This window comes from Rutidosis leptorrhynchoides, chromosome 4 (genome assembly GCF_046630445.1).
Source record: "Rutidosis leptorrhynchoides isolate AG116_Rl617_1_P2 chromosome 4, CSIRO_AGI_Rlap_v1, whole genome shotgun sequence".
In the NCBI taxonomy this organism is placed as follows: Eukaryota; Viridiplantae; Streptophyta; class Magnoliopsida; order Asterales; family Asteraceae; genus Rutidosis; species Rutidosis leptorrhynchoides.
This window is the reverse complement of record NC_092336.1, coordinates 126424724-126436996: the sequence shown is the minus strand read 5'-3', so window position 1 is coordinate 126436996 and position 12273 is coordinate 126424724.

The window sequence follows — 12273 nt, the reverse complement described above, 5'->3', positions numbered from 1 at the left end:
ATAAAAGAGCGCATCATGTCCTTCGCAACAATTTGATCCAACGCATTTGGACACTCCCGGATGATTATATTGTTCAAAACAATTAGCGTTATTTATTGTGTTTTTATTTATTTATGTATTGTCTTTTCTTTTTTAATTATGTAATGTCTTTAATTTTTAACAATGTAATGTTTTAATTTTATTTAATAAAATGTTATTTGTATTTATTTATTGTATTTAATTAATACTTTTAAATTGGTTAAAGTTTGAAATGGAGTGTATGATAGTGAGTGTTTAGTGAAAGGAATGTTAAAGGGTTTGTGCTGATGTGACGCTGATGTGGCAGAAAAATTGTTAGTGAAAGAATTAAACTATTGCATGTGGCCTAAACGTGCTTCTTTTTTAAGAAGAAAAAAAAAACAAAGTAAAATTGTACATGGTGAGTTGTAATCACTTGACATCACTTATTTTCTTGAAATCAAAGGGACCAATGAGAGCGCGATATGTGGTGCGACAATCATATGTGATTGAAAAAAATTAATTTTCTTCGGAAAAAAAAGTTTCGAATTTTTTTTCGAATTTTTTTGTTACAATCACATGTGATTGAATTTTACAATCACATGTGATTGGGTCTGTATAATCACATGTGATTGGATTTGACAGACAGAATCACATGTGATTGGGTTTTACAATCACATGTGATTGTTATGCAGAATCACATGTGATTGTCATGCAGAATCACATGTGATTGTGTTTTACAATCACATATGATTGTGTTTTATCGTGTTTTTCAAAGCTCGAGTGCTATGTCATTATCCGAATTCAGAATTTGATGATGTTTTGGAATGCAATTCGTCACAAATATTTTTAATCGGTGGTTCGGGAACAGATTTTAATCATTATTTTGCTTCAATTCGTGATTTTATGTGCTTGATATTCATAATCATCATCTCAGGTTCATTAAGCTTAAGGTACTGTTCATCTTCATGAAGGAAGATTCAAATAGAAAACTGATCCAAGTGAATTTAGTCATTTAAATCAATTGCATATTAATCCTGCACCTGTGATTAAGATAATATGTAAAGAAATCAGTTCCAAAACAGCTTCAAATTGAAGAATCACGCATGAACAGTTTCATCTTCTTCATGTTCTTCATGAAAATTGAAATTGCGATTTACTTGTTTTTAGATCTTGATCTGTACATGAAACTTGTTCAAAATCATCACCTTATCATTCGTCAATCATCAAACTAACCTGAAACTCACATATTCGTTCTAATTGAAATGTTGACCGAAAGCTTCAAACCTTTGACTTCGATTTCTGGAATCACTCAATGTTTCTCCATCTGATTTGAGGATTGACGAAGCATAAATAAGCTACAAAGATTACAAAACTACTCTCATATCATCATTTGATTGAGTAGATTTCTCAAAACACATCGTTTTGTGTATTTCGGCTACAAATGAAGAACTCGAATCAATTAAGGATGAATCTGTTGTTGTTTATGTGAATTAATGATGAATGAGACTTAGGTTTATGTTGTAGATCACAATTTTGAGCTCAGATTATCAATAACATCACTGATTGAAATTGAAGATTAAGCTCTGTACGTGGTTGTTTATATGAACTATTGATGAACGAACGAGACTTAATTTTATGTTATAGATCTGAGATATTGAGATATGATTAATCCAAGGGCTGAGATCTGTTCCTTGGATTTCAACTTAATAAAGGGTTTCAAATGAATAATCCTCTTGTACATGGTTTTTTTGTTAAATAGTTTTATCAGTTAAATATTATTTTTATTTATAAAAAATAATAATAAAAAAAGTACAAAATAAAACAACGATTGCAAACGCGTCTTGTGTGATGACCCGGGAATTTCCGACCAAATTTAAACTTAATCTTACTATGATTCTGACACGATAAGCAATGTCTGTAAAGTTGAATCACAAAATTTTTGAACTACTTTCATGTAATCGATTACCCATTTGACTAATCCCGACGATTCACGAACAATTATTTGTAAATAAATAAATAAATATATATATATATATATATATATATATATATATATATATATATATATATATATATATATATATATATATATATATATATTATATAACTATAAATATAAGAATATATAATATTTTGATTAAATAAAGTATACTTTAAACAATTAGAATTTAAAATGAAAAATAACAGTTAGAGTAATTAAGTAATGTTAATAGATATAAATATGTACATGTTAATATATAATATGTAATTGATAATAAATGATATTAAAATTATTTATAAGGTAAATTAGACATTATATTAATATTATTAGTACTTTCAATATTAAATACTTGTATCATTAAATTTTTTATTTAAAATAGATGACTTATAAGATATGAAAATGGATATATATTTATATACAGATGTATATATGTATATATATATTTTTTTATATGTGTATATATATATAGATACACATTGTGATATTATTTTTACTAATAATATTATTATAAATAATGATGTAAATATTATTATAATTTGTATAGTATTATTATTATCATTAATAATATTAGGATATAAACATGAAAATTTGATAAATTGTTATATTATTATTATTATTATTATTATTATTATTATTATTATTATTATTATTTTTATAATTATTATTATTATTAATATTTAACATTAATATTAATATAATGAAATATCATTATGACTATTATTAATATTAATATTAATATTATTGTTACTAAATTTATTGAAAATCTTATAATTTAGGTTATTATTATTATTATAAAACAACCTATTAATATTATTATTATTATTATTACTACTACTATTTATTATTATTAATATTAAAATATTATTATAATATTTATATTTATCAATTATTAATATTACATTTTATAAATATATATACATATATTATATATATATATATATATATATAAACGATACACACAGATATGGATTTGGGAAAAAATCCAACAGCAGCTGTTTATAAACCTTGTTTCTATCTAAATCTGTTATATATCCATATAATTTGTACAAATCTATAACAGTTCCATATCGATTTCTTTTCATTTTTTTCTGTCCTTTTGATTAAACCTGTCGATACTCATTTGACTACAAAACAACGAATTCTCAAAGCTATTATTGACATTCATTTAATTCATCACCAATTATTATTACCCATTACCCTCAATTTCGAATTTTAAACAGAAATAAATGAAGAACACCCAAACCTCACTCTGTTCTTGCTTCGTTAAATCAAAAACCTCAAAGTTGTATTTATTTCAAAATCTGTAAACGCAGTCGTGTTAGGATTCATTCATTTAATCTATCTGCAAATTATAACATTCCAATTTTTCCAATCGAGTCAGAATTTTTGAGTCAAAGTTTGAGAATAAAAAGTCAACCGATTTTGTTTTGATCAAATTCGAGATACCCGTTATAATTTGAGTTAAATTAATGCTTCCAATAGTTTCTAGTAATGATTTGTAATAGGTCTCGTGTTATAAATTTTGTCCATAACGTTTTCAAATTCAATTTCACCATTTATTTTTTTCTTGAAACCGAGAACATACAGCGAGTTTTTTTTCTTTATATCTTTCTATTTAATTTGTTTATTTTTTTGATACAAACATTCACAAGAAAGTTTCTGTTTCAAATACAAGTGTAAATCGGATATAAAACCTAGTTGATAAGATTGAACTGGTTAACGGGTTGCTTGATTTCTAGTAGAAGAAGAAGTTGATGTATAATACCGGTTAAATATTAATGGGTTATGTTTTATTTCGGAAAATGAGCAACAGCCCAACTGGTTAAGCGTGTTGAGATTATTCGAAGGGTCTCGGGTTCGATCCCTTCCAGGGTCACTATTTTTTTAAGGCCGAATTTTTATGAGGTAGTCTTTCTTCTTTTATTATTATTATTATTATTATTATTATTATTATTATTATTATTATTATTATTATTATTATTATTATTATTATTATTATTATTATTATTATTATTATTATTATTATTATTATTATTATTATTATTATTATTATTAGCTTTTATTATTATTATTATTAGCTATTGTTATTAGGATTAGTATTGTAGTTATTATCATTATTATTACTAATAAGGGTTACCATTTGTTATTATTAACCTAATTAAAATTTCAATTATAATTACTATTATTATTGTTATTACTAATATTATTATTGTTACTAGTATTATTAGAAAGTAATATTATTAATATTATCATTGGTATTATGTTATAAATATTAGTATTATTAGGATTGACACAAGTATTATTATTAATATTATCATTTTCATTAATATAATTATCATAACCGATATTACATTATTAAAGATTAACATAACTATTAATAAAAGTATCATTACTTTTAATCTATCATTTTGTTAAAACTACTATTAATACCATCATTATTTTTACTAGTACTATTAAAATTATTTTTATTATCATTATACTTATTTTGGTACTATTATAACTGTTACTTTGTAAATAAAAGATTAATTATATAAAAATATATCTAATGCTCATATATTAAAAATATAAATATTTTCATATATAAAACGAATAAATAATGAAGTAGCTAAATTAGTAATATAAAAATTATATCACAACCAATAATATATATATAATTATTCGATTACAATTACGTGTATTAATATATATACGAATGATATAGGTTCGTGAATCCAAGGCCAACCCTGCATTGTTCAATATAGTCATATGTATTTTTACTAGAAAATACATTAGGTGAGTTTCATTTGCTCCCTTTTTAAATGCTTTTGCAATATATATTTTTGGGACTGAGAATACATGCGCAGGTTTTATAAATGTTTTACGAAATAGGCACAAGTAATCGAAACTACATTCTATGGTTGGATTATCGAATCGAATATGCCCCTTTTTAGCTTGGTAGCCTAAGAATTAGGGAAATGGCCCCTAATTGACGCGAATCCTAAAGATAGATCTATGGACTTTGACATGTCCCATTCGGGTTACGAATGCTTTAGTACTTCGATTATCATGTCCGATGAGAGTCCCGGAGTGATGGGGATATTCTATATGCATCATGTTAGCTCGGTTATCAAGCGTTCACCATATGAATGATTTTTATCTCTATGCAGTTTGCGAAATGCCTGATATGAGATGTATGTTTATGGAAAAATGGAAATCTTGTGGTCTATTAAAATAATGGAAATGATTATTTATGATAAACTAATGAACTCACCAACCTTTTGGTTGACACTTTAAAGCATGTTTATTCTCAGGTACGAAAGAAATCTTCCGCTGTGCATTTGCTCATTTTAGAAATACTACTTGGTGTCATTCATGGCATATTTCAAAAGACGTTGCATTCGAGTCGTTGAGTTCATCAAGATTATTATTAAGTCAATTATAGTTGGATATATTATGAAATGGTATGCATGTCATCAACTTTCGTTGTAAAGAAAGATTGTCTTTTAAAATTGAATGCAATGTTTGTAAAATGTATCATATAGAGGTCATGTACCTCGCGATGTAACCAAATGTAATGTATTCGTCCAGATGGATTAGGACGGGTCATGAAATCTTGCGACCTCACAAACAACACTCCAAGTTAGAACCTACAAACCCAAACAAATAGGCCTAGCACAACCAAAGAATCAACAACACAACTAGACAAAATCAAGAAGCTAGACTAAACATCTAGGACATTCTAACCGGGACCAACGAAACTTCGGATTCCACCTAATAATAATACGAGCGTCCTACCTCTTTAACCTTTTCTGTTTTGAGATAAGATCTAAACATCTGTATGATCCAATGATGAACTAAACATTAAGACCCTGCAAACTAGGAGTGTTTTTCCCAGCAGAAACCTTCTTCGAAGTCATAAACTTAGCCGTTTCATCATCTGTCAGTTCCACATCACCCGAATCATCTAATCAAGTCTGCTGCCCATCAACATTGCATTTGTTTAACACAATAATTTTGTTTCTAATATGAATCTTTGTTCCACTTGGACCATATCATTAACATCCTTTGTAGATACATTAGTTATAGTTTTTGGACAATATATAAATTTTGATTTATGCTTGCTTACAGTCAGTGTTGTAAAAAACCCGATTACTCGTCGATTAATCCCCGATTAATCATTTTTATGAGCAATCCGTTCCGATTTTCAAAAATCTGTTTAATAAAACGGTCAACGTTAATTGATGGATCAAAATCAAATTTGGTAATCAAAGTCAGTCAAAGTAAAAAACGGTTAACTTTTTAACATGAATTTAAATTAGAATTTTATAGTTTTGAAGAAAAATGAATAATTTTAGACAATTATGTTAAAAATAACCTTTATATTTATGGTTTTTTTCAATAGTTACACATATAATTTTTAAAATTTAATATTTAAATGTATACAGTACAATCCGATTAATCTCCGATTAATCCTCGAATTGCCGATTAATCCTTTCAAAATCCCGATCGATTAATCCTCAAATAGTGAATTTTGCAACCTTGCCTACAGTAACTCCCCTAAATTGATTAAACCCATTGTGATTCCCAATCATCTCATCCTTTTTCTTATTTCGCGATACTACTTTTTATCTATCAGCATTGGTAGGAGCTGGGATAGTTCCTGGGATAGCTTTTGAAGATTGAATATCGAACACATTACAAATGAGCATGTTGGCGACTTCCATTCATATTCAATTGTAGCATTTTTAGAGTTATTTGATCATCACAAAAGCTAGGTGTGGCCGCTTTCAAACTTTCCTTTAAATTAGTCTTTGATGGAATCTCAATCATGGCACGCAAAAAGTTTGGACGTCTTCACGTTTCAAGGCACGTAGTGGTAGTATATAAGTCCAACATTAAAGTCGAACCTATCTTTGATGCTATAACTCTACGACCCTCCTCCATAAACCCTACTAGTGGAACATCATAGAACTTTATTGAAGTGCAACATGTGTATTTGTGCAAATTGGCTTTTAAATTTATAATCATTAAATTAATAAACACAAAAGCACACCTAGGGCAGTGGACCCGATCAGCATAATATAGTGATCAGTAAGTTAAAGTTCGTCCCAAGAGAGGTGAAGTGTACAAGGTTAGCGATTTGTGAGTGATATTTATTTTCACAATTGTATATTTTTGGTAATTGTTTCCCAAAAATCAATCGTTTTTAAAGATAAAGACTTAAGGTATTTTTGGGGAATTTTGGAATGAATTAACGATAAGCAATTGAATAAATAAGATGATAATAATAAAGCAGGTATTCACTTGGACGTTAGTTCCTCTGACATTCTGACTTTATTATATTTTTATGTTTGTTTTCAATATACCAATTTTAATATTGTGACGATTATAGACCGACCGTCACATATTGACTAACAAAGTTAAGTTTAAATCAAATAATCTTAAGTAAATATGACACATTGTGATTGGTGTGTCCGACTCAATCGTAGCTCAATGTGCTGTCGATAGCTACCACAACTTCTAAGATTCTGTTATGTTCAAAACCTACATGTTTCTATTAAAAATCCATCTTAAGGTATCTTTAATAATCACATCTTTATAAAAGACGTATGAGTGTTTAAATAAATGCATCGCCGTCCAATATTCTGTTCCACTCGTATGTTAAAAACGTTTATACTAATTCTTTATAAAAGTGATTGGCCGTCGTCAAATCCTGAAAAGAGTTTAACCGAATCACTGAAAAGGTGTTTTAAAATAATACACGTACAAACACAGATTAAAGTATAAAAATTAAACTGTTTTCTAGCATCTGACCTGATGAAGCCGGTGGCTGATTATCAATCAGTCGACGGCTTCATCCGCTCTTAGCTAGCGGCTTCATAAATCCAGCCGGCGGTTGCAAGTGGACACAAGCGTTTTTGTCCGAATTCTAGGTTTTCATGTTTTCAAGTGAATACTTGGAATTTTACCCCATGTTAACCGAATATAAAGTGTTAACAGAATATAAAGTAGTTAAAAGCATGTAAAACATAAACATATTCATAATTAAAAAGACAAAGTAATATAAAGATAAGAATTTAGAATGTGAAACGAAAATAAACTTAATCTTCAATATGTTTAGAGAGAATATATGAAACGGAAGGTTGAAACATGAACTCCAACTTCTTCACTAACTTTTCTTCACTATCTTTGAATTACAAAACTAATTCCTAGTCTAAAAATGTACAAAAAGTAACATGGTGGAAGAGAGAATGTGGAAGAGAAAAAGTGTGTGGAAAATGTGTAGAAATGACGTAGAGAAGGCCTCTATATATCGGCTAGGAGGAGCCTTGGTGGTCAAAGAAAATAAATGTAAAATTACATGCCATAAAGGAATTTTCATAACTTTTTGACTAGTTTTAAGAGCCTTGTTGACCACTGACCTTGGGGACCAAGAAATCTGACTTTGACTGGAAAGTTCTGGAATCTTTGACTTTCTGTTGGCCCGGTTTTGACCTCATCCGATGGCTAGATGGGCCAAGCCACCGGCTGTGAGTGGTTTTAACCATTACCCTTCAGGTAAAAGTTGTAGAGCTATGTGTAACTGACATTCGGGCTTTTAATTCACCTTAAACGGAGTCCGTATTAGTTAGTTATGGCCAAAATAGTGAAAATATGTAGATTTCTTCTCTTCCAAGGCGTCGGCTGACTTCCTAGTCGGCGGCTCTTGGGAACTAAGTCGGCGGCTAATGTCTTTGGTTATAACTGATACCTTAAATGTAGGATTTAGCCGGTGGCTGAGTTGCTTGAGTCGAAGGCTGCATTGGTGTTGAGTTAAAGGGTCTTTAATGTTTTCGGATGCTCGTGCCGTTTCATGAGTAAGCTGGCGACTGAAAGATCTGCAGCCGGTGGCTAAGCTTTAAATCATGGCGGGAACAGAACTTCTTCATACAGAGGTTGAACTAAATGAGAGACGGCGGTTAAGGGTGACTAAGTCAGCGGCTAAGGGTGACTAAGTCGGTGGCTAATATTCTTCAAGTTTTTATTTTTGCTCCAACTTTTATCATTTTATCTCCCTTTTTACCCGTTTTAACATATTTTCTCACCAAAAGACGTTAATAGACCTAATTGCATAAAATATGCAATAAACACACGTAAATTGCTACTTTTGTGTGAGAAATTCAGAAATATATGGTCCTAAAAGCTTTGTAAAAGTAGGTATAATTTGGGACTACTCCTTCCATCTCAATATAAGTGTCCACATTTGACTTTTAAAGTATTTTCTTACCGTAAATATATTTATTTGTGTTATATAAATTTGACAAATAATGTTATTAATTTCAATTTGAGGGCTATAATTCAATAAATCTTCTCGATCCAATGGTTAATTTATTCCCATAATTTACTAATATTAATAATATATTATATTATATTATATTAATATTATGAAATTATTTTAGAGACTATTTGAACAATTAAACTATTCATTTTCAAGTATAATAAATATTATTATAATGAGGTTAAGTTAATTCTATAACAAAATAGATAATACCATAATAACTTTAAATTTATATTAAATTGATACATTGATTTAATATAAATATTGATAATATTTATATATATAAATGATCATATATTGAAAATCATTTACAATGTTTTTTGTTGTAATAGAAATTACAAAATAATTATTTCTTTATTGACATTATAATATATTTTTGAATGCTATTTTATATAATATAAAATTAATCTACAGTTTGCGCATAAATTTAAAAAATTACGTTAATATAATATTCGTAGAATATTATATAAACGCACGGCCTTTTGTTTGGTAATTGAAGTTAAAATGAACCCAACGCACGAGTTTATAATCTATGCGTTAGTATTCAATACAAATGTTATCAGTAATAAAGGTTTTTTTTATCGTAATTGTATCATACGTCTGATATGTATTAATATTAACGTTATCAATTACTAATTTATACAAATGTGGTACAACGCACGGACTAATAAAACTAGTATATAATATATAATAGAAAATAGAAATAGAATAGAATAGAATAGAATTAGAATTAGATTATTATTAATATTTATTATATTATTATTATTATTTTTTATTATTATAATTAGTATTAGTAAAATAAATTGTATAATCATTTCTGACTGAAATTAGTCGTATGAGGAATTGATTGTCGCATGACCCAATTGACATGGATTGTAAATTAAATTAGTCAAGCATAGTGTTGGAAAAATTGATTGCCGCATGACACGATTAACCAGAGATGTGTTTGTAAAGAATAACAAAACGGTTACGTTTTAATTAAGATGACGAAGTTTATAATTTTAAACGATCACAAATTCAATATACTTTAGTACTCCATATAAAAATTGGACTTAATCACGCCAACCGTCCTTAAAGTTTATCTTTTTTTTTCACCCTTCCTAAATTTTTTTTATCCATCCTAACCCTTAATGTTTTAATTTGGTTTCAAATTTGTCCCTGGAACTAACTAGTGTTAAGTAAATCCTTATTAGTATGAATAATTGGAGGGTAGTTTGGCCATTTTATATTAAAAATTCATTTATAGTACTAGTGTTATTTATTTATATAAATATATAAGTACACATGTGTGAGTGAGTGTGTTAATGCTAGTCAGCACATTACAGAAATACACACACACACACACACACATTTAGACTAATAGTTATTGTATGTAAGATATTGCGGAGGTGGGGAGAGTCTGTTGAACTTGTTGACGTATCTATGGAGTTTCCGCAGCTGGGGGTGTTCATCGGTTCGGTTTTCGATTTATTCGGTTCGGTGTATTCGGTTTTGAAAATTTTTAGAGCAAAACCGAAAACCGAACCGAACACCGAATTCAAAACTAAAACCGAACCGAACCGAAAACCAAATTCGAATTCGGTTTCGGTTCGGTTTTCGGTTAAAATCGAATATCATAAATAAATCAAAAGTATAACAAAAATGCTAGATTCATGAGGGTGTGGGCATCTTCTTCGACATTTACTTTAATAAATTAATTAAACTACACAGAAAGTAAAATATACATGCATTCCAAACATATATGTAAATGACATTTCCAAACAAAAAAAAACTGATACATTAATTAGATACATGTTACCTGCAATCAAACAAACACATATGAATATGATATCCTATCCTACTCTTTAATTGAAAATGTAATTCAAATAGATTGTGAGTGTTAATTTAACCGTAAAATACAGTATGATATACGGAGTGTGTATATATATATATATATATATATATATATATATATATATATATATATATATATATATATATATATATATATATATATATATATATAAAGCAAACAAATTTAAGCATCTGACACTAACCTTAATAAGAAGTTGAAGAAAACTTATTGAAGATGTAGGATTAATCGAATAGAATATGGGTTAGGATTTGGTGAGAAAGAGGAGAAAGACAATAATTTGAGGCAAACAAATCTATTGAGATTCGTTTTATATTTAATTTACTACTCCGTATTATATTTTTTTAAGAAAATGATAATAATTGTACTAGCTAATTGAGATATGAGCGGTGATATCGGTCAAAAAGTCACATTTTTATCCCCAATATTAAGCCCTAGAACAATAAAGATTTAAACTTTGTCGGCAAAATTATCGCTTTTTTGGTTGATTTTGTAGATTAAGTAATTACAAAGGCAATGCAAAAAGAATCAAGTAAAACGGAGCTAAAACGAAGTTTCTAGAGCGAAAACGGTGAAAGACAAGAAATCAAGTTACGATCCAGCAAATCAGCAAGCCAAACGGCTTGCCAAATGCCCAGATCAAATGGCCTTGTTAAGCGGCTTGCCTTAGCAAACGGGCCCTGCAAACGGCTTGCCAAACGGCCTGCCAGCCGTTTGCAGGCAAATTCCAAGTCTATTTAAAGGGCTTTCTCCATCCATTTCAACACACACTCAATTTGTAATTCATTTCATATTTTCAAGCTTTTAGTTAGTTTTTAGTAGTAGTTAGTTTAGCTTTTATTTTCCGGAGGATATCCCGGCGAGTCCCTACGATCTCGGGCAGATTTCTTCGGCCTTTTCAGGTTTTTATCCGAAACGTTTTTCTTTTGTATTAAACATGTGTTCTTACTTTTTATGTTTAATAATGCATTCCTATATTACCATGATAGCTTAATTAATCTGTATGTTGCCATGATAGAAGTTTGGGTTAGCGTAATTATGTTAAATTAGTACGATTATTGTTATAATACTGAACTAGGAAGTCTGATAGATTTGTATGCTAGCATCTTAAGGATTGATCAACCTAGGTTGTGATTAGGACTT